A 24933-nucleotide genomic window follows, 5' to 3' on the forward strand; every position below is an offset into this window, starting at 1 on the left:
ACAATAGAAACTGTAAGCTGCTTGAAAATAGGAATTGTTTCATTTTTTTGTCTTTGTATCCTTAACAATTAGCATAGTCCCCAGCAAATCATAGGCACTAAATAAATGCTTGCTGAATGAATGAAAGAACATAATCATAGGTCGAACACTATAACCTACTGAGCTGCCAAGCATATAATTAACAACTTTCACGGAAAAGCTTTTGGTGGATGTCCTTTGGCTTACACAACTTTCAAACATCTCCAAATAGATTTCATTACAATGCCAAAGGCTGGACATTACAAATTTTGTTTAGTTATAGTACGCCAGCTAACTAGATGGACAGAAGCATTCCCAATACTACTTATACCCACCAATTAATTGCTTTTTTGCAATTTTAATTTTTCTGAAATCATGCTGCTACATGATTTGCAGCCATTCAGTTTTCTTTAAGAAAATGTTGGTGTTTGTTAAGTGTTTCCTATTTCTTCTGAATATAGTTTGTTAGTATGTATTTATTTGATTGTTGAATCCTGATTAGAGTGTAAGTACCTCAAGGACAGGGACTGTATTTTGCCTCTTTTGTCTCCTGCCCTTATCCCAGTGTCTGGCACAAAAAAGATACTTAATTAAAATTGATTGTTTGGTTTATCAAAGAAATGGAATCTGGCAGCAGCGTGAAGCTTAAGATAATTGAATGCATCATGCAGCTTTCCATTTGTGATATAGCTTGATTTTTCTGGACCCAGCTTGCTGTACATTTCCAGTGCCTATAATGGATATATGTATTAATAAATTAATTCAGTGACTCGTGTCACAGTTGGGTAAATAGGTGTTTTTCATATACTTTTTCCTCCTGGAAAGTTTAATTACTGTTTTGTATTAATGTGACTCTAATAGGTAAAAGCATATATCAAAGAATTTGGTACATTAGCCACTCTACTCTACAAGCAGTCCTTATAAGCATATACAAGGGCAATCACATTACACATGTATTTTGGATTCTCAGGGAACCTCAAAAAAAATAACAAATGACTATTAAGACCTACTATACATGCAAGGTAAAACTGTACTACAAAAGGTTTGGCTAAAACACATGGATACCAGGTCCTTAACCTCAAGGAGACAATGCTCTAGTAGAGAGATGAGACAGTAACACAGGTTATTATATGATAAGTGCATCAGAGTTATAAAACACAGTGCACTTGGAGGTCCAAGTCAGCTAGAAGAATCAGGGAAGGTTTTGTGGAGAAAGAGACATGGGTGTTAGGCTTTAAGTGATGATTTGAACTTCAACAGTTGAGGAAGGGAGAAGAGTAGGGCATTCTAGGTATATGTGATAGTAAGAATATAGTAAATACTAAAGGGCAGAGAGTGAAAAAGAGAACTCTTTATTATCTATCCTGAGTTAAGTACTAACTTAAGTACCCCTACTTAGTACCTCACTAGACTGAAGACAGAATTAACTCCCCCTTGTCTACTTTTGAAGTGAACCAACATCTTACTTAGTACTAGGTGAGAAGCTAGCAAAGTACTTAGAGAATTCATACCCTTAGAAATTCAATCAACAAGGAATCTGTGAATCTTTTTGATGAGAACTAAAACTTCAGAAGATGAGAAGCTGATCCTACAGATACTGCCCTCTGGGCAGTGCTAGGCAATTTGAAAACTGTGATTGGCCCCTGTGAAGAGGGAGAAGGGACAAGAAGTCACCATAAAAAGCAAGCCCCAAACTCCTTTAAAGTGAATTGTCTTTAAGAAGATAGTCTGAAGACATTGACTTCATGCCAAGAAGGACATTTTTTTTTTCTCGAAGTGACACACCATCCAAGTTATGCTTGGGTTTTTTGCAAATTTTGACACACCAAGCTCAAAAGGTTGCCCATCATTGTGACTTAGATAGTCTTCAAGAGAGCTTCAGTGGAGACTATGGCTTGGATCATGGACTTGGAGCTCAGCTTCTACTTAGACTCTGACTCTTGGATTACTTTGTTAGGTGAGTAAAAGGCTGATCCCTTTCCTAGATTCAGGAGAGACTAGCTTCCATCTTGGAGGAGGCTGAGTGGTTACTCACTACCAGACTTCCTGGTTTAGAGCTAATTAATCTCTGCTTGGATTAAGTAGAACCAGAGCAAAACATTTAGGTTGATAGGAAAGATAACTTCTCTTTCCTCCTCACATTTCTCTTCTTCATTGTTTCCTCTCTATTTATAAATATCTATAAATAAATTTCTGACTCAAGATATAATGGTGACCACATAATTTAATATAATCATCATCCAACCATTAATTTTAACCTTTACAAGAGTAACGTGACTTGGTTAGGGAAAAAAAACTCTTAGGTGGAGACCAATTCAACCTCACCAATTCTGTGTCTACATATGCAACATGTCTGGACCAAGGCACAGTCAATCTGATCACTTCTTCCATATTAAGCAATGATTAGGATCAATGCATGCTCAACCCAATTCATAATGATCAATATTAAGAGTTCAGAAAACTATAATGACCAAATCAACCAACCCATGGGGCCTATTGGTAATGAGACACAGAACACAGATAATTATGAGAAATTAAGATTAGGATAGCAAGTGAAACACACTAGCTCCATCATGTGACTCAATTCTGGAGTAAGTTCCTTTCCCTTTCTGTTCCATTATGGGCCTAATCCAAGTTCTGTCTAGTTAAAAAAAAGTGTAGTCAACTGTAGGAATTAGAAGAAAACTTTATTGCATTACTTGAACTTACCCTTGAGTGGCTGGGAAATTGGACCACCTGTACCTGCTGCTTAGAAACCTTAAACCAAAGAACTAGGTTGTGCTGACCAGAAATGCAGTCAGATCCAATGACAGAGATAAGGAGTTTTTTCATCCTTCTACATTTCAAGCCACCTGTATGTCTTTTCTGGAAAATTGGCTCCTGATTAATCAGTTACTGCTTCCATGTTCCTTTGATTGTTTTCAGATACTTGAGAAGAAGTGAGACACCTCTTTTCCTCAATTCATTTTTTTCACTCTCCCCCTCCCAAAATGGAAAATCCCTAATCTTTCTTCTAATTAGAAATCAGATTGCCTAATGTTGTTTTGTTTCCTATTATTTAATTGCTCTTACTTGATTGTCTTTAAAGTATAAAAATCTTTCTCCCCCTGTATTTGGGGTCCAACTCTTGGCCAAGGAAGGAACCTGGTCCCAATTTATTAGGCAACTGACATGCACTGCTTAATAAACCAATATCCTCAGAGTATCAAACCATTGTGTCCTCGGTCATTTCATATTTTGCTTATTACTTAATGATGGCTATGATTACATGGCATAGTCACTTTCAAGTGAATCTGTATATATTTTAGTCAAAATGACATGTTGAATATTGCATATATCCCATTTTTAAAAAATTTATGAAGCAAAATAGAGGGAGAAGAGATAATTTAAGAATAATTGGACTTCCAGAAAATCCAGAAATAAACACCAAACTCGACATCGTGATACAAGATATAATCAAAGAAAATTGCCCAGAGATTCTAGAACAAGGGGGTAATACAGCCACTGACAGAGCTCACAGAACACCTTCTACACTAAACCCCCAAAAGACAATTCCCAGGAATGTAATTGCCAAATTCCAAAGCTCTCAAACAAAAGAAAAAATCCTACAGGAAGCCAGAAAAAGACAATTTAGATATAAAGGAATGCCAATCAGGGTCACACAAGACCTTGCAAGTTCTACTCTGAATGATCGTAAGGCATGGAACATGATCTTCAGAAAGGCAAGAGAGCTGGGTCTTCAACCAAGAATCAGCTACCCAGCAAAACCGACTATATACTTCCAAGGGAAAGTATGGGCATTCAACAAAATAGAAGATTTCCAACTTTTTGCAAAGAAAAGACCAGAGCTCTGTGGAAAGTTTGATACCGAAAAACAAAGAGCAAGGAATACCTGAAAAGGTAAATATTAAGGAAAGGGGAAAAATGTTATCTTCTTCTTTTACTCAAACTCTCTTCTATAAGGACTACATTTCTATCAATCTATGTATACTAACATGTGGGGAAAATGCAATGTATAAATAGGGGGTAAAGAAAGACCAAATAGAATAATCTTTCTCACACAAAGATTCACATGGGAAGGGGAGGGGAAGAAAACTCCTATAAGAAGGAGAAGAAGAGAGGGATTTTTACTTAAACCTTAATCTCAGGGAAATCAATTCTGAGAGGGAAAAACATCCAGATCCATTGGGATCTTGAATTCTATCTTACCTTACCCAACAAGGGTAGGGAGAAGGGAAAACCAAGGGGGCGAGGGGGAGAGGGAAAACAAAAAGGGAGGGAAAGAGAGGGGGGAGGGGGAGGGAACAAAAAGGGAGGGACTAAAAAGGGAAACATCAAGGGAGGGGACAAGGGGGACTGATTCAAAGTAAATCACTGGACTAAAAGGTAGAGCCGAAGAAGAAAAGGTTAGAATTAGGGAAGGCAATCAAAATGCCAGGGAGTCCACAAATGACAATCATAACTTTGAACATGAATGGGATGAACTCACCCATAAAACGTAGACGAATAGAAGAATGGATTAGAATCCAAAACCCTACCATATGTTGTCTTCAAGAAACACACATGAGGCGGGTTGACACCCACAAGGTCAGAATTAAAGGATGGAGTAAGACCTTCTGGGCCTCAACTGACAGAAAGAAGGCAGGAGTGGTAATCATGATATCTGATAAAGCCAAAGCAAAAATAGACCTGATCAAAAGGGACAGGGAAGGTAAATATATTCTGCTAAAAGGAAGTATAGACAATGAGGAAATATCATTAATCAACATGTATGCACCAAATAATATAGCACCCAAATTTCTAATGGAGAAACTAGGAGAATTGAAGGAAGAGATAGACAGTAAAACCATATTAGTGGGAGACTTCAACCAACCATTATCAAATTTAGATAAATCAAATCAAAAAATAAATAAGAAAGAGGTAAAAGAAGTGAATGAAATCTTAGAAAAATTAGAATAGACATATGGAGAAAAATAAATAGGGATAAAAAGGAATACACCACATGGCACATTCACAAAAATTGACCATACATTAGGTCACAGAAACATAGCACACAAATGCAGAAAAGCAGAAATAATGAATGCAGCCTTCTCAGATCACAAGGCAATAAAAATAATGTTCAGTAATGGTACATGGAAAACCAAATCAAAAACTAATTGGAAATTAAACAATATGATACTCCAAAATTATTTAGTTAAAGAAGAAATCATAGAAACAATTAATAATTTCATCGAGGAAAATGACAATGGCGAGACATCCTTTCAAACCTTTTGGGATGCAGCCAAAGCGATAATCAGAGGTAAATTCATATCCCTGAATGCTTATATTAACAAACTAGGGAGAGCAGAGTTCAATCAATTGGAAATGCAGATGAAAAAACTCGAAAGCGATCAAATTAAAAACCCCCAGCAGAAAACCAAACTAGAAATCCTAAAAATTAAGGGAGAAATTAATAAAATCGAAAGTGATAGAACTATTGATTTAATAAATAAGACAAGAAGCTGGTACTTTGAAAAAACAAACAAAATAGACAAGTACTGGTCAATCTAATTAAAAAAAAGGAAGGAAGAAAAGCAAATTAACAGCATTAAAGATGAAAAGGGGGACAGCACCTCCGATGAAGAGGAAATTAAGGCAATCATTAGAAATTACTTTGCCCAATTATATGGCAATAAATACACCAATTTAGGGGATATGGATGAATATATACAAAAATACAAACTGCCTAGACTAACAGAAGAGGAAATAGAATTCTTAAATAATCCCATATCAGAAAATTAAATCCAACAAGCCATCAAAGAACTTCCTAAGAAAAAATCCCCAGGGCCTGATGGATTCATCAGTGAATTCTATCAAACATTCAGAGAACAGTTAATCCCAATACTATACAAACTATTTGACATAATAAGCAAAGAGGGAGTTCTACCAAACTCCTTTTATGACACAAACATGGTACTGATTCCAAAACCAGGCAGGTCAAAAACAGAGAAAGAAAACTATGGACCAATCTCCCTAATGAATATAGATGCAAAAATCTTAAATAGTATACTAGCAAAAACACTCCAGCAAGTGATCATAAGGATCATCCACCATGATCAAGTAGGATTTATACCAGGGATGCAGGGCTGGTTCAACATTAGGAAAACCATCCTCATAATTGACCACATCAACAAGCAAACCAACAAGAACCACATGATTATCTCAATAGACGCAAAAAAAAGCATTTGATAAAATACAACACCCATTCCTATTAAAAACACTAGAAAGCATAGGAATAGAAGGGTCATTCCTAAAAATAATAAACAGTATATATCTAAAACCATCAGCTAATATCATCTGCAATGGGGATAAACTAGAGGCATTCCCAATAAGATCAGGAGTGAAACAAGGATGCCTATTATCACCTCTACTATTTGACATTGTACTAGAAACACTAACAGTAGCAATTAGAGAAGAAAAAGAAATTGAAGGCATCAAAATAGGCAAGGAGGAGACCAAGTTATCACTCTTTGCAGATGACATGATGGTCTACTTAAAGAATCCTAGAGATTCAACCAAAAGCTAATTGAAATAATCAACAACTTTAGCAAAGTTGCAGGATACAAAATAAACCCACATAAATCATCAGCTTTTCTATATATCTCCAACACAGCTCAGCAGCAAGAACTAGAAAGAGAAATCTCATTCAAAATCACCTTAGACAAAATAAAATACCTAGGAATCTCTCTCCCAAGACAAACACAGGAACTCTATGAACACAACTACAAAACACTCTCCACACAACTAAAACTAGACTTGAGCAATTGGAAAAACATTAACTGCTCATGGATAGTACGAGCCAATATAATAAAAATGACCATCCTACCCAAACTTATTTATCTATTTAGTGCCATACCCATTGAACTCCCAAAATACTTCTTCACTCATTTAGAAAAAACCATAACAAAGTTCATTTGGAAGAACAAAAGATCAAGGATATCCAGGGAAATAATGAAAAAAAAACACAGATGATGGGGGCCTTCCTGTCCCTGACCTTAAACTATATTACAAAGCAGCAGTCATCAAAACAATTTGGTACTGGCTAAGAAACAGAAAGGAAGATCAGTGGAATAGACTGGGGGAAAGTGACCTCAGCAAGACAGTATACGATAAACCCAAAGATCCCAGCTTTTGGGACAAAAATCCACTATTCGATAAAAACTGTTGGGAAAATTGGAAGACAGTGAGGGAGAGACTAGGAATAGATCAACACCTCACACCCTACACCAAGATAAATTCAAAATGGGTGAGTGACTTAAACATAAAGAAGGAAACCATAAGTAAATTGGGTAAACACAGAATAGTATACATGTCAGACCTTTGGGAGGGGAAAGACTTTAAAACCAAGCAAGACATAGAAAGAATCACAAAATGTAAAATAAATAATTTTGACTACATCAAATTAAAAAGCTTTTGCACAAACAAAACCAATGTAACTAAAATCAGAAGGGAAACAACAAACTGGGGAAAAATCTTCATAGAAACCTCTGACAAAGGTTTAATTACTCAAATTTATAAAGAGCTAAATCAACTGCACAAAAAATCAAGCCATTCTCCAATTGATAAATGGGCAAGGGACTTGGATAGGCAGTTCTCAGATAAAGAAATCAAAACTATTAATAAGACTTCCGGGTAATCATGGCTGCAATCTAGACGCGGCACGTTTCCTCTCCCCAGCACCGAACGAAATAGACTACATCAAAGGAGCATAAAATCACCTTTGGAGGAACAGAAGGACTCCCCAGTACCCCACAGAGGCAAAGGTACGTGGGGCTTGAACATTTCCACACTAAAATAAGAAGGAAAAGCTTGCACAGAAAAGTGAACTGAGCCGCCCTTCCCCCACCCCACCTCCCCCACTAAACCAGAGTGAGCTACCTGAGCGCTCACCGGGACAGCGAGTGAGTGGGGAGCGTCTCTGTCTGGGGGGGGCACTCCAGGGTCCTTGGGATCTGGGGACTGCCAGGAAAAAACATCTCAGGGCGCTTTCACTGGAGAAGCCAGCGGACTTCGGGCGGGCTGCGCTGAACAAGGCGCACGGATTATCTGGGCGGAGCTGAATACCTGGGCTCGGAGGCTGGGAAGAACTAGTCTGAAGCAACCTAAATTCACAGAAAAACCACTCTTATAACCCAGACCCCAGACCAAAAAGGAAAGGGAAATAAAACCACCAAAGGGATGGCTCACATGGCCCAAAATCAAGCCTCCAGGAAGAAAGGGAAAAAAGTGACTATTGAAAACTTTTATGGTGGAAGTACCCAAGGGAAAGAGGAGAATGAAGAGGAAATCCAAAAAAATTCAGAACACGCCTCCCAAAATGGAAACTATCAACAAGCTCTGGAAGATCTCAAACTGGAACTTATCCAAAAGATGGAAACCTTCTGGAAAGAAAAATGGGAGAAAGAGATCAGCAGTCTGACAGATAAGACTGCTCAATTGGAAAAAGAACTCGAAGCATCCAATACAAGGGCAGACAAGGCTGAAAAGCAAATCCAGTCCCTAATGACCAGAATCAAGCACCTAGAAGAAAGTGAGATGATAAAACAGCAAGAATCAATAAAGCAAACCCAAACAATTAATGAATTGGAAGAAAACATAAAATATCTCACTGAGAAGGTCACGGACCTGGAGAACAGAGGAAGACGAGAAAATCTCCGTATCATCGGTCTCCCAGAAAAACCAGAGGTAAACAACAAATTGGATTTTATTCTAGAGGAGATTATAAAAGAAAATTGCCCCCACGTTCTGGAGCAAGGGGGCAAAATAGAAATAGAAAGGATTCATAGAACACCTTCTATACTAAATCCCCAAAAGACAACGCCTAGGAATGTAATTGCCAAATTCAAGAGCTTCCAAGTAAAGGAGAAAATCCTACAAGAAGCCAAGAAGAAGAGCTTCAGATATAAGGGGGCTCCCATAAGGATCACACATGACTTAGCGGCTAACACACTAAGAGACCGCAAAGCATGGAACACGATATTTAGAAAGGCAAGAGAGCTGGGTCTCCAACCAAGAATCAACTACCCAGCAAAACTGACTATATACTTCCAGGGGAAAGTATGGGCATTCAACAAAATAGAAGATTTCCAAGCATTTGCTAAGAAAAGACCAGAGCTCTGTGGAAAGTTCGATATCCAAGCACAGAAAGCAAGAGAAACATGAAAAGGTAAATATGAAAGAAAGGGAAAAGGAGATAAATCTTATCTTTCTCTTTAAGTCAAACTCTCTTCTATAAGGACTACATTTACATCTAATTATATATATTAATATGTGGGGAAAATGTTTTGTGTAACTCTCATAAATTGTATCATCAAAAGAGTAGTTAGAAGAAACATGCATAGGGAAAGATTGGGGAATCAAGAAGATTTGGGGAAAGTTGGGGCAAAAAAAGGAAAAGGGAGGGGGGAACCGTGATAATACTAAGATTAACTTCAAGAAATAGGGGGGGAATCAATAGAATAAACTTTCCCATATAAAGATACACATGGGAAGGGGAGGGGAAGAACTCTCATATGAGAAGGAGAGGAAGAGAGCGTGAAGTGGAAGTACTTAAACCTTACTCTCAGTGAAATCAAATCTGAGAGGGAAGAACATCTAGATCCAGTGGGATCCTGAATTCTATCTTATCCATTAGGGCAAGAAAGAAAGGAAAATTAAGGAGGGGGAGGGGGGAGGGAGCACAAAAAGGGAGGGAAGGAGAGGGGGGAGGGGAAGGGAGCATAAAAAGGGAGGGGCTAGAAAGGGAAGCATCTCAAGGGAGGGGACTAGGGGGACTGACCTAAAGTAAATCACTGGTTCAAAAGGAGAAAGCTAAAGAAGAAAGGTCAGAACTAGGGGAAGACATCAAAATGCCAGCGAATCCACAAATAACAATCATAACTTTGAACGTGAATGGGATGAACTCACCCATAAAACGCAGACAAATAGCAGATTGGATTAGAACACAAAACCCTACCATATGTTGTCTTCAAGAAACACATATGAGACGGGTTGACACTCACAAGGTTAGAATTAAAGGTTGGAGTAAGACCTTTTGGGCCTCAACCGATAGAAAGAAGGCAGGAGTTGCAATCATGATATCTGACAAAGCCAAAGTACAAATAGACCTGATCAAAAGGGACAGGGAAGGTAAATATATTCTGCTAAAAGGAAGTATAGACAATGAGGAAATATCACTAATCAACATGTATGCACCAAATGGTATAGCATCCAAATTTTTAATAGAAAAACTAGGAGAATTGAAGGAGGAATTAGACAGTAAAACCATATTAGTGGGAGACTTGAACCAACCACTATCAAATTTAGATAAATCAAATCAAAAAATAAATAAGAAAGAGGTAAAAGAGGTGAATGAAATCTTAGAAAAATTAGAATTAATAGACATATGGAGAAAAATAAATAGGGACAAAAAAGAATACACCTTCTTTTCAGCACCACATGGCACATTCACAAAAATAGATCATACACTAGGTCATAGAAACATGGCACTTAAATGCAGAAAAGCAGAAATATTAACTGCAGCCTTTTCAGATCACAAGGCAATTAAAATATTGATCGGCAAGGGTACATGGAGACCCAAATCAAAAATTAATTGGAAATTAAATAACATGATACTCCAAAATCGGATAGTTAGAGAAGAAATCATAGAAACAATTAACAATTTCGTTGAAGAAAATGACAACGGCGAAACATCCTTTCAAACCTTATGGGATGCAGCCAAGGCAGTACTTAGAGGAAAATTCATATCCCTGAGTGCATATATTAACAAATTAGGGAGGACAGAGACCAAGGAATTGGAAATGCAAATCAAAAAACTTGAGAATGAACAAATTAAAAACCCCCAGAAGAAAACCATACTAGAGATCCTAAAAATTAAGGGAGAAATTAATAAAATAGAAAGTGACAGAACTATTGAGCTAATAAACAAGACTAGAAGCTGGTACTTTGAAAAAACAGACAAAATAGACAAAGTACTGGTTAATTTAATTAAAAAAAGGAAAGAAGAAAGGCAAATTAATAGCATCAAGGATGAAAAGGGGGATCTCACCTCAAATGAAGAGGAAATTAAGGCAATCATTAAAAACTACTTTGCCCAACTATATGGCAATAAATTTACCAATCTAGGTGATATGGATGAATATTTACAAAAATATAAATTGCCTAGACTAACAGAAGAAGAAATAGTTTTCTTAAATAATCCCATATCAGAAATTGAAATCCATCAAGCCATCAAAGAACTGCCTAAGAAAAAATCCCCAGGGCCTGACGGATTCACCAGTGAATTCTATCAAACATTCAGAGAACAGTTAACCCCAATATTATACAAACTATTCGACATAATAAGCAAAGAGGGAGTCCTACCAAACTCCTTTTATGACACAAGCATGGTTCTAATTCCAAAGCCAGGCAGGCCAAAAACAGAGAAAGAAAACTATAGGCCAATCTCCCTAATGAATATAGATGCAAAAATCTTAAATAGGATACTAGCAAAAAGACTCCAGCAAGTGATTAGAAGGGTCATCCACCATGATCAAGTAGGATTCATACCAGGGATGCAGGGCTGGTTCAACATTAGGAAAACTATCCACATAATTGACCACATCAACAAGCAAACCAACAAGAATCACATGATTATCTCAATAGATGCAGAAAAAGCCTTTGATAAAATACAACACCCATTCCTACTAAAAACACTAGGAAGCATAGGAATAGAAGGGTCATTCCTAAAAATAATAAACAGTATATATCTAAAACCATCAGCTAATATCATCTGCAATGGGGATAAACTAAATCCATTCCCATTAAGATCAGGAGTGAAACAAGGATGCCCATTATCACCTCTATTATTTGACATTGTATTAGAAACACTAGCAGTAGCAATTAGAGAAGAAAAAGAAATTGAAGGCATCAAAATAGGCAAGGAGGAGACCAAATTATCACTCTTTGCAGATGACATGATGGTCTACTTAAAGAATCCTAGAGATTCAACCAAAAAGCTAATTGAAATAATCAACAACTTTAGCAAAGTTGCAGGATACAAAATAAACCCACATAAGTCATCAGCATTTCTATATAATTCCAACACAGCTCAGCAGCAAGAACTAGAAAGAGAAATCCCATTCAAAATTACTCAAGACAAAATAAAATACTTAGGAATCTATCTCCCGAGACAAACACAGGATCTATATGAACACAACTACAAAACACTTTCCACACAACTAAAACTAGACTTGAACAATTGGAAGAACATTAACTGCTCATGGGTAGGACGAGCCAATATAATAAAAATGACCATCCTACCCAAACTCATCTATCTATTTAGTGCCATACCCATGGAACTCCCAAAAATTTTTTTTACTGATTTAGAAAAAAACATAACAAAGTTCATTTGGAAAAACAAAAGATCAAGGATACCCAGGGAATTAATGAAAAAAAATACAAAGGAAGGGGGTCTTGCAGTCCCAGATCTCAGACTATATTATAAAGCAGCGGTCATCAAAACAATTTGGTACTGGCTAAGAGACAGAAAGGAGGATCAGTGGAATAGACTGGGGGCAAGCAACCTCAGCAAGACAGTATATGACAAACCCAAAGATCCCAGCTTTTGGGACAAAAATCCACTATTTCATAAAAACTGTTGGGAAAATTGGAGGACAGTGTGGGAAAGATTAGGCTTAGATCAACACCTCACACCCTACACCAAGATAAATTCAAAATGGATGAATGACTTGAACATAAAGAAGGAAACTATAAGAAAATTAGGCGAACACAGAATAGTATACATGTCAGACCTTTGGGAAGGGAAATACTTCAAAACCAAGCAAGAATTAGAAAGAATTACAAAATGCAAAATAAATAATCTGGATTACATCAAATTAAAAAGTTTTTGTACAAACAAAACCAATGTAACCAAAATCAGAAGGGTAGCAACAAATTGGGAAACAATCTTCATAAAAACCTCTGACAAGGGTTTAATTACTAAAATTTATAAAGAACTAAATCAATTGTACAAAAAATCAAGCCATTCTCCAATTGACAAATGGGCAAGGGACATGAACAGGCAATTCTCAGCCAAAGAAATCAAAACTATTAATAAGCACATGAAAAAGTGCTCTACATCTCTTATAATCAGAGAGATGCAAATCAAAACAACTCTGAGGTATCATCTCACACCTAGCAGATTGGCTAACATGACAGCTATGCAAAGTAATGAATGCTGGAGGGGATGTGGCAAAGTGGGGACATTAATTCATTGCTGGTGGAGTTGTGAATTGATCCAACCATTCTGGAGGGCAATTTGGAACTATGCCCAAAGGGCGATAAAAGACTGTCTGCCCTTTGATCCAGCCATAGCACTGCTGGGTCTGTACCCCAAAGAGATAATGGACAAAAAGACTTGTACAAAAATATTCATAGCTGCGCTCTTTGTGGTGGCCAAAAATTGGAAAATGAGGGGATGCCCCTCAATTGGGGAATGGCTAAACAAATTGTGGTATATGTTGGTGATGGAATATTATTGTGCTAAAAGGAATAATAAAGTGGAGGAATTCCATGTGAACTGGAACAACCTCCAGGAAGTGATGCAGAGCGAAAGGAGCAGAACCAGGAAAACATTATACACAGAGACTGATACATTGTGGTACAATCGAAGGTGATGGACTTCTCCATAAGTATCAATGCAATTTCCCTGAACAATCTGCAGGGATCTAAAAAAAATACTACCCACAAGCAGAGGATAAACTGTGGGAGTAAAAACACCGCTGAAAAGCAACTGCTCGACCACAGGGTTGGAGGAGATAAGACTGAGGAGAGACTCTAAATGAACACTATAATGCAAACTCCAACAACAGGGAAATGGGTTCGAGTCAAGAACACATGTGATAACCAGTGGAATCATGCGTCGGCTATGGGAGAGGGAAAGGCGGTGGGGGGGGGGGGGGGGGAGGGGAGGAAAAGAAAACGATCTTTGTTTCCAGTGAATAATGTATGAAAACGACCAAATAAAATAATATTAAAATTAAAAAAAAAACTATTAATAAGCACATGAAGAAGTGTTCTAAATCTCTTATAAACAGAGAGATGCAAATAAAAACAACTCTGAGGTATCACCTCACACCTAGCAGATTGGCTAACATAACAGCAAAGGAAAGTAATGAATGCTGGAGGGGATGTGGCAAAGTGGGGACATTAATTCATTGCTGGTGGAGTTGTGAACTGATCCAACCATTCTGGAGGGCAATTTGGAACTATGCCCAAAGGGCGACAAAAGAATATCTACCCTTTGATCCAGCCATAGCACTGCTGGGTCTGTACCCCAAAGAGATAATAAAGAAAAAGACCTGTACAAAAATATTCATAGCTGCGCTCTTTGTTTTGGCCAAAAATTGGAAAACGAGGGGATGCCCATCAATTGGGGAATGGCTGAGCAAATTGTGGTATATGTTGGTGATGGAATACTATTGTGCTCAAAGGAATAATAAAGGGGAGGAGTTCCATGGAGACTGGAACAACCTCCAGGAAGTGATGCAGAGCGAGAGGAGCAGAACCAGGAGAACATTGTACACAGAGACTAATACACTGTGGTATAATCGAACGTAATGGACTTCTCCATTAGTGCAGGTGTAATGTCCCTGAACAACTTGCAGGGATCTAGGAGAAAAAAACACCATTCACAAGCAGAGGATAAACTATGGGAGTGGAAACACCGAGGAAAAGCAACTGCCTGAATACAGCGGTTGAGGGGACATGACAGAGGAGAGACTCTAAATGAACACTCTAATGCAAATATTATCAACATAGCAATGGGTTCAAATCAAGAAAACATCTAATGCCCAGTGGATTTACACGTCGGCTATGGGGGGGGGGGGGGGGAAGGAAAAGAAAATGATCTATGTCTTTAATGAATAATGCTTGGAAATGATCAAATAAAATATTAAAAAAAATTTATGAAGCAAGAATTATTTGAAAAGCAGAGGCTGGAGACCCAGGGATGCAGATATGTGAGTGATAATTGGGGAGTGAGAGAGCCAGGGTGAAGAGAAAAGGGAAGATTTTAGAGGAACTGGATCAGACAGTAGGATGACTTGATGTAGACTAGAGGACTATAGGGACATCCAATAGTACATTAACTGACCAAGAGTGAGTCAGCTAGAAAATACTTGCAAATAAAGAGCAGCTGCTTACAGTAAGTTGCTCAAGCAGACAGATTTAATAACTGGGCACTAGGTAGAATCCAGGAGAGCATTGAAACATTAAGTTGGCATTCTCAAGATTTCAATTTAGACTGAAATTCAGAGATAGATTTAGAACTAAGTAGAGAAAGACTGAGTGGCCTAAGAGGTATTCCATAGGAATAAGCCTGCTGGCCTGGGAGAGATCAAATTGGTATGTGTTAAAAGTAAGTGAATGTGATAAACCATATTAATCTATTTAATGTAATAAGGCTGTATAACTAACTTATTTACCCATATATAATTTATAGCAGAAGTCATAAATTTAAGGCTGGGAGGGATGTTAACAGCCATCAAAATCAACCCTCCCCCTTTTTTTCCCAGATGAGAAAACTGAATTTCAGAAATTGCCCACCGTCACATGCCTAGTAAGTGTCTGAGGCAGGATGTGTACTTGAGCCCCTAATCCACTGTCCTTCACCCCCCCCCCATCTTTTACACCAAAAGCTCAGAAGCTCTTCTCTCTTTTCTATCTTAATGCATTTTCTACATTCTACGTGGTTCATTCTTCCACCCAGCAATTCTTTCTCTCCTAGTATCCCTTTTTGGGGGTCTTATCAGGTACTTTTAGCCCATGGTATTCTGAAAGATTGATATTTGTAAATATTTTTTCCCCCATCCAGTGCTATATTAACTGAGATCTCTACTTTTCTCTGACTGAATTTCCAAACTTGTGAACACTTCACCACTGAACCTGCTTTTTATTGGACTCCATTGTCTTATTTTCCTATAGCCATCTTGGAACTAACTAGTTAATCCCCAAATATTGGCCTTCTCATTAACCAAATTAATTCTGAACTCAGAATCAATTAGAAGGAATTTCAGAATTCATTTTGTTTGACCCAGACCTAGACATAAGTTCCCTCTAAAACTATAGCATCCCCAACAGTTATCCAGCCTTCTCATAAAGAAAACTATGGAAGGGGACTTCCTACCTTTTCAGATGGTTCATTTTACTTTGGGATAGCTCTAGTCATTATCAAACTGAAATCAACCTCTCTAAAATTTGCATCCATTGTTCTAGTTGTATCTTCTGGAGCCAAAGGCAGTATAATCTCCGGTTCATGTGACAGGACTTTAAATACTTGAAGATATCTTATTATGTCTCTCTTAAGTCTTAAAGTGTTCAGGTCTCTACAACAAATAGAAAATGGGACTTCAGATGCCATAGAAGCACTCAAGTTTACAATACATTAACACAGGTGTAGATAGGCTTAGTAAATAAAGACTCTGATGTAGAGACAGGAGGTCCTAGATTCAAATATGGCTCAGACACTTCCTAAGATCTTGGGTAAGTCATTTAACTCCAATTGTCTAGCCTTTACCACTCTTCTACCTTGGAACCAATTCTTAGTATCCGTTCTAAGATATGAAGTAAAGGTTTTCTTTTAAATTTTTCTTATTTTAAAAAATACATCACCTAGAGGATAGACTTTATGCCACTCAATAGAACATCCAAAATAGACATGACTTGAATTAAGCCCATGAACAATCAAGACATCTCTTTTTCTCTCTAGTTGTTTTTCACATAGTTCTGTACCCCATGGCTCCATATGTATAGTACTACCCCATGAATGAGGTCCTACCAGAGGAAAAGTGCTCAGGGCTTCTGAAGTCAAGCATCCACCCTTACAATCCTCCTACTTATTGCAAGGACGTATACTAACCTTTAGCCTTTAAGTACTACCCTAAGGTTGGAACTTCCCTACAAGGAAAAAATACTTAGAGTCAATAAGGTGTTGACCTCTTACTCCCTAGACCTAAATGAGGAACTTGCATTAGATGGGCTACAAGGTTCTTTCTGGATCTAAATGTATGATGTTATAAATTTCATATTCAAGTCAGCTCATCTTTTTGCAACCCAAGCAACTAATAAAATTTTCCATTAAAAAAGTTCATTATAAAACAGATAAAGACATAAATGTAAATTGAACCCAAGTCCAATATAGCAAGTCCACATAATTCATAGTACTAAAGAACTATAAGATGCAAATTGTTTGTTTCTTCACATTGTGATTCTGTCCTGTGCCACTCACTGGCTCTGACTCCTGATTCAGGTAGCTGAGTGGGTAGAGTGTTTTCTGGAGTTAGGAAGACATAAGTTCAAAATTAACTCAACTTATTAGCTGTGTAATTCTGAGAAAGTTTTATCTCGTTTAATCTCTCCTTGCCTCCATTTTCTCATCTGTAAAATGGGGGTAATAATAGCACCTATTTCCTAGGACTGATATGAAGATAAAATAAGATAATATTTTCAAAGTGCTTGGCAGACCTTAGAGCATTATATAAATTATTATGATGACAGTGATGATGACAATAATGATGAATCCAGGAATTCCTCCATCTGGCCTCAGAAATCAGAAATCTGTTGGTTACACTGTTTTACCTTTGGGACCATGTGGTTTATTACTCCTGAGGATGCATATTTCCCTAATGCATATGGTTCTCTAGGGAGACCCAGGACTTGTGCTTCCTCAGGATTCCTTCCAGAAAATGGGATGAATCAGGATCTCTCTCTCTCTCTCTCTCTCTCTCTCTCTCTCTCTCTCTCTCTCTCTCTCTCTCTCTCTCTCTCATCCTCCCTCCCTCTATAGATAGGTATGTAGGTATATGGATATAACCTATATATAAATCTCTATTATCCAACACACATATGATCTTATTCTAGTCCTAAAATTTGCAAGAAACACCTCCCAAAACAAACTCTAAAGTCAACGACAGGTCTATTCTTTCATATTATATTGTTGAAAACCACACACAGACCAAGATCATTTTTCTTAAAACATATATGGACTTGGAAGGTGGTGGGGAAAAAATTGCACTGTAAAATGATTCTTTGTTTTAATCCCAAACTGTATTGAGCCTTCCTTTCCAAGGCTCACTAATAACTGTTTTATGCTCTGGGGCTCCACTAGCAATGAATCGCATTACACTGACTCATCAAGAGAGTGGGTAGGAGTTAAAGACTTTTGAGAAGGGTGAGTTACTATGGGGAAAACATCCCCAGAGAGTCTAAAAAAATAAGCTGTTACAAGTAGAAAACATCTATGACATTATCAGCAGGCAGTCCTAAAACTGACAATGACGAAGGAGTTTAATTATTAGTAGGTCTAGTTTTGGAAACCTGTTCTTTCATCAAGTTATCCAAACAGGTTGGTCATCTGCATATCAGTCATTTAACTTCCAAAAGATTTAGAAAGAGACCTGGAAGGACCATTTGGAAACCATAGGATTCAACCTTCTGTATCTCAATTAGTATCATTGAATCATACATATAGCACTAAGAGAGACTTTTTCCAGTAATTCTGAAGTAGTGGATTTGAGTCACTGGGCCTGGAGTCAGGAAGACCTGAGTTCAAATATGACCTCAGATACTTATTATGTGTGTGATGCTAGGCAGATCTGATTGCCACAGTTTATTCATCTGTAAAATGGATATAATAATAGCACCTACCTCTCAGGATCATTGTGAGGAGCAAATAAGAATATATATATATTGCACAGTACATATATGTGTGTGTGTGTGTGTGTGCGTGTGTGTGCGTGTGTGTGTAGTGGGTTTTAAAGTGTTGTGGCTGGGGGAACTGCATCCCCCCAGCGTGCCTCAGAAGTCCCTTCCTACTACTTCCTGGTGCGGGATTGGTCTTGAATTGGACCAATCCCATGCTAGGGAGGGGCCCTGCCTCCCTACTTCCAGACACAGGATTGGTCTATATAAGGACCAATCCCATGCCTAGGAAGAACTGGATTCAAAGTTTAGAGAGTTAATGAATTTCAACCAGGGGAAACTCGGGTTGTTTTTTTCTTTAATAAAGTTTTTTAAAAGGATCAAAAGGGTAGAGTTTTTCTTTTAGTATCTTCAATATAAAACATATATATGTACTGTGCTTTTCAACTTTTAAAGTACTAAAGAAATGCCAGCTTCTATTATCAATCCAACTCTTGGAGATACCTCAAATTGTACCATATAGGCAACTGCCTAGTCTGCCATGCTTCATATTTACTCCATTTCTTTTTCTGCATCCACTTTCCTATTGTTAGATAAACATTCCATACTTACCAGCCCACCCCAGGAATCTTCTCTGTTTCAAACAATCAGAGAGGTAGAGGGTGCCACAATTGTCCTTGGATTGAACTCAGCCCCCTGTGTCATAGTCCTTTTCCTAAAAAAGGCAGAGAAATCAGTCACAAGACCCAGGTGCCCAGATGGAGTCTATCTCTGAGCCTGGCCCCTGCATTTCCCAGAAATGAGTCACTGGAACCATAGGTAGCAGTTACATATAGGATCTCGAACACAAAACATAGACCATTTTATTCATCTCATGGTCCCTTCCTTCTGATTCATATCTTTCACGACCTCCATCATTTTTGTTCTTCCAATCTCCCTTTGGATTCTACAGTGTGATTACTGACCACATGTCAGATGCGATCTCATGGAGCCCTGGGAGAATGGCCAAGAAGGTCCTGGTACAGTCTGCCTTCTTTTCACAATTCAAACTCCAGGGACAGGCCCGCTCAGAAATGAGGTCTTGTCAGAGCTGGAATGAAAAATGCCTTTAATTTCCAAAATAGTCATTTAACAGAGATGAATGTAGTCCCACACACCTCTTGCTTTCCAGAAATTGATGTCGCATGTCTATACATCACGAGTTGGTTTGGCAACTTCCAGGTGGAAAAAAAAAAGAATGAAAAACTTATTTGTCCCTTTCACTGAGTGAATTAAGAAGATTATTTAAAGTTTAAAAAAAAAAGAAGGGGTGCCCAGTGGAATGGCTTGTTAGCTCAGGGAGGGGGGAGGAAAGATGGGAGGGAAAGAATATGAATCATGTAATCATGAGGAAATATTCTAAATTAATTAATTAATTAATTTATATATATAATTTATAAAATATCCTAAATTAATTAATTTTTTAAATGGGGGTGAATAGTAGGCAGGTTACTCTGGGGAGCCATCATAGATTAGAGATAACACTCAGGATTGTCGTAGAGCCAGATTATAATGTAATTGGGAGAAGGGGTGGGGACCAGCTAGATGGCTCAGTGGATTGAGAGCCAGACCTAGAGATGGGAGGTCCAGGGTTCAAATCTGACCTACATGTATGAATTTGGGCAGGTCACTTAACCCCCATTGCCTAGCCCTTACCTCTCTTCTGTCTTGGAACCAATAGAGAGCATTGATTCTAAAACAGAAGGTAAGAGTTGTTTGTGGTTTTTTATGTAAAATAAAAATACAGTAACCCATGTTATTATTCAGTCATTTTGGTCATGTATGACTATTCATGATACTATGTGGGATTTTCTTGGCAAAGATACTGGAGTAGTTTGCCATTTCCTTCTCCAGTTCATTTTACAGATGAGGAACTGAGGTAAACAGAGTTAAATGACTTGTCCAGGGTCACAGCTAGTTAGTATGTGAGGCTGGATTTGAAATCAGGACTATCCTACCTCTAGACTTGGTGCTTTATCCATTGCACTACCTAGCTGCCTCTAATACTACTAATAGGAAATAATTGTAACAGAGATAAGGGTCAGGAGGGAGAAAACCCCTCCCTCCCAATCCTGCTACATCTCAGTATGGAAATTCAAGGGAAAGAAAGCCTTGAAAAAGGTTCAAAAAATATAGTTAATGTTAATTTGTAGGTTTTTAAATCCAGATGAAGCCCACAGGGATCCCGTCATAGGGTTTAGCAGTTTCTGTTTCTATCTGAGTTTGACATCATTGGATTAGAGGATTATCACTTAGGAAAAATGGTAGATGGTTCAGAGAAGCAATCAAGAACTCAATTGCCTCTGAGCCTTGAGTTCCCTTAGTAATGACAAATTGGTCTACAAAAGGTGAAAAACAGGACTGGTAAAGATTTGTGTAATCCATTTGCCACCTGGAGAAACATTTATTTAGGAGAAAACTTCATTGAAAGCAAAGTCAGTCTTCATTTTGCCCAGGGTGACTTATTCTGAATGAGAGTGGGTACCTAATTGACTTTTATGAAAAGGAAATAGATCCAAGTAATCTGAGAAATCTTTTTCTTCTTTCAACAGCAGCTGCCATACATAGGACTCTGTTGTAGTTACTGCTGATTCAAAGGTAAAAATGTCCTCCGCCCTACCCTCAAGGAGCTAATATCTTATTGACAGTGGTAATGGCAGGATAGATATACATTTTTTTACAAACACATTTTTAATCCCAGTGGCAAAATGATATCGTGTAATTAAGCAGACACAGAATTAATTTTTAAAATTCATCCTGAAGTGGATGGTATAACCAATGACCCCAAAGCAAATTCATTCCTGAGACTTGCCCAATAGCTTAAAAATCTCTCCAAACTCTGAAGCCATCAAAGAAACAAACAAAAAAAATGCTAAGGCAATGAAAAGGAGTCTTATCCAAATCTTCATGACAAAATTCATGGAGTTTTAATGACAGACACTGGAGTGGTTTGGCATTTCCTTCTCCAATGTATCCCCCTTTTTACAGATGAGGAACTGAAGCAAAGAGGGGTTAAGTGATTTACCCAAGGTCACACTACTAGTAAGTCTCAGATCATATCTGAACTCAGATCTTCTTGACTCTAGACCCAGTACTTTATCCATTCTACCACCTAGCTGCCCAATAGCACTTCTACAAAGAAGCAAATATAAATGGTGTGTGGCAGTGGTTAGGAGTACAAAAAGACAGAAATATAGGATTTCCTAAGTCTTCGTTTTAAGCTTAAAAACTGCACTAAGAATTTTGGGACCCTCCAAATATAAGTTCATTTTTCTATTCCGAGTTATTCAATAAGACTTAAATGGAAATAGTTCTGGGAATTTTTATCACATAGTGACAACCTAATTCACACTAAGGTGTAAATAACTGTTTATCAGATCCTTTTCAGAAAACCAGTTTTGCCACTGCAAAGGACCTTGATTTACTTTATCATTTTTCCTCTGAATAAGGTAAGGACAGTCAGAGAACATGCTAGCTTGTTTCAGAGTTACTAGTGGGGCTTCATAATAGACAATCAGCTGCTGTAGTAGAAAGAGCCTCAGCCCTTTATTTATTTGAAACTATACATTGGCATAATCTTGAGAAGGTCACTTCTTTCTGGGTCAACTAGATTTTCTCAGCATCAGAGTGAAGAGTTGAATTAAATGTTTAAGAAAGACCCTCTTGTATCTAACTTGTATCAATCAATTAATGAGTAGTTACCAATAACTAACATTTACCTAGTACTTTAATGTTTTCAAAGCATTTACAAATCCTCACAACATCCTGGGATAGAAGTGCTATTATTTTATCCATTTTACATATGGGGAAACTGAGGCAGGCTGCAGCTAAGTTGACTGGCCCAAGGTCGTATAGTTAAGTATCTGAATCAAGATTTGAACTCAGATCTTCTTGAATCCAAGCCAAGTACCCTATCCAGTTTCCCAGAATGGTGCAGATAATGAGAGCCTGAACTATAATTCTACATCAATATTGATATTGATATCCAAGTCTCTTGCAAAATATATTGACACCGCTATTAAGGTAAATCTTAGGTAGAACTTCTTTGATGGTAAAGTGTCTGCTTATAGTTGTATTATATAAAAGATTACATACTAAGACCTTGGAGGTTTTACTTTTGCTACCTACAAAGAATGTGTGTGTGTATTAAGGAACAACAAATATATTTTGGAGTTTTGCAGTTTTATCACTCTAAAATTAAATATGTTAACAAGAATAAGTTCCTTATAAATGTCTATCATTTCTAATTAGTTATATTTATATAGAGAGAAGTTTAATCAAATCATGATTTTTGAAACACTTAATTTTTCCTGGATATATAGATATATGAAGGGAATATATATAATATATAGGAGAATATATATATGTATATATATAATAGAATAGCATAGAATATAAGTTCCAGTTATATTTCTAAAGAAAAAGTTGTTTTTTAAACACCTGCCATTTTGCTATGATTTCTGAAGTATTTTCTGCTTTCTTTTATTATTCAGTCACTTTTCAGTTTGGTCTGACTCTTCAGGACCCCATTTGAAGTTTTCTTGGCAAAGATACTTGAGTGGTTTGATATTCTTCTCCAGCTCATTTTTTTACAGATGAGAAAACTGAGGCAAACAGGATTAAATGACTTGCCCAGGTTCACAAAGGTACTAAGTGTCCAAAGTTGGATTTGAACTCAGGAAGATGAGCCTTCTTGACTTCAGACCTGGCACCCTATCCACTATGTCACCTATCTGCTTTCTACTTCAAGGTTTCCTCATCAGACATCTTTACCTTTGCATTTTTTCCAAGTCTCTTGCAAAACATATTGACACTGCTGATGGGGTAAATCTTAGGTAAAACTTCTTCGATGGTAAAGGATCTGCTTATAGTTTTATTCTATAAAATATTATACACTAAGACCTTGGAGGTTTTTCTTTTGCTTGATAGAAACTAGGCAGTGTGGTATAGTGGTAAAAGCACTTAGGGTTATAAAATAACAGTGATAAAACAAATGACTTTTAAAGATTTGGGGACTCTGAACAACACAATGACCAAACACAAGTCCAAAGTACTTTTGATGAAAATACTATCCACCTCCAGACAGAATAGTGACTGTAGATTAAGGCATATTATTGGATTGGGTGGGGGGGAGGTGGTGGTGGTGAAGGGGACATGGCCAATGGGAAATAGATTTTCTTTGACTATACATGTTTGCAGCTGCTTTTGTTTTCCTTGTTTTCTGAGAAGTGGGAGGGAAAGTGGGAAAGAAAGAATGCAGACTTGAAAACAAAACAAAATTGAATCTTTTTTTTCCAAAGAATATTTGAAGTCAGAAGACTCCAGAGGTTCAAATCCTAGGTCTAAAACTTACTATAGGACTTTAGCCAAGCAGATCATTTGTTGTCTCTGAACCACAGTTTCCACATCTGTCAAAGGAGGGATGCTTCCTAAAGTTCCTTCTTGCTCTAAATCTTACAATCCCAGTATTTGTTGTCACTGAGAACCCAAGCATGGAGCATTTGTAGAAAAGAAAAGAGAATAAACTGAGCATGTCTGGGAAAAAGCAAGTATTTCAGAAATCAAGATTTGATTAAACCTAAGAGAAATCAAAAAGAAAACAGAGGGATTTGTGAAAGCAGATCAAATTATAGCATGAAAGTCAGGGAGTTTGGGGGCTGGAAAAGACTTTAAGAACATCTAGTCTAGTCTTACCTTCCCCTTTCATTCTACAAATAAAGAAAATGAATTCCAATGAGGTAAAGTGACTTAAAGAGAATCAGACTGGGAATCAGAAGACCCAGGATTTAGCTTATTCTCTGTAACCAATTATCCAGCTTGTCTTGGGCAAGTCATTACATCTCTTTGACCTTCATCATCCTCACCAGTAAATGAGTCAATTGGAATACTTAGTGTATTGCTTGGCATGTAGTGAGTGCTTAATAAATGTTTATAGACTGACATGATCCCAAAAGGCTCTTCAAGTTTTGACATTTTGTTATTATGATCTCACCTAAAAGAGGAAGGTCATTATTTAAAACAATCACAACCTGTTGACTTAGGGTTGTACTCCAGGTTGTACTTAGGGTTTTATGTAGGATAGTGATACAGTCAATTTAACAATTAATCAGTTTCACCTAGGCAGCTAGATGCTGCAAGGAATAGAGCACTAGAATCAGA

The sequence above is a fragment of the Monodelphis domestica genome, chromosome 1 (genome assembly GCF_027887165.1).
Source record: "Monodelphis domestica isolate mMonDom1 chromosome 1, mMonDom1.pri, whole genome shotgun sequence".
NCBI classification, from domain to species: domain Eukaryota; kingdom Metazoa; phylum Chordata; class Mammalia; order Didelphimorphia; family Didelphidae; genus Monodelphis; species Monodelphis domestica.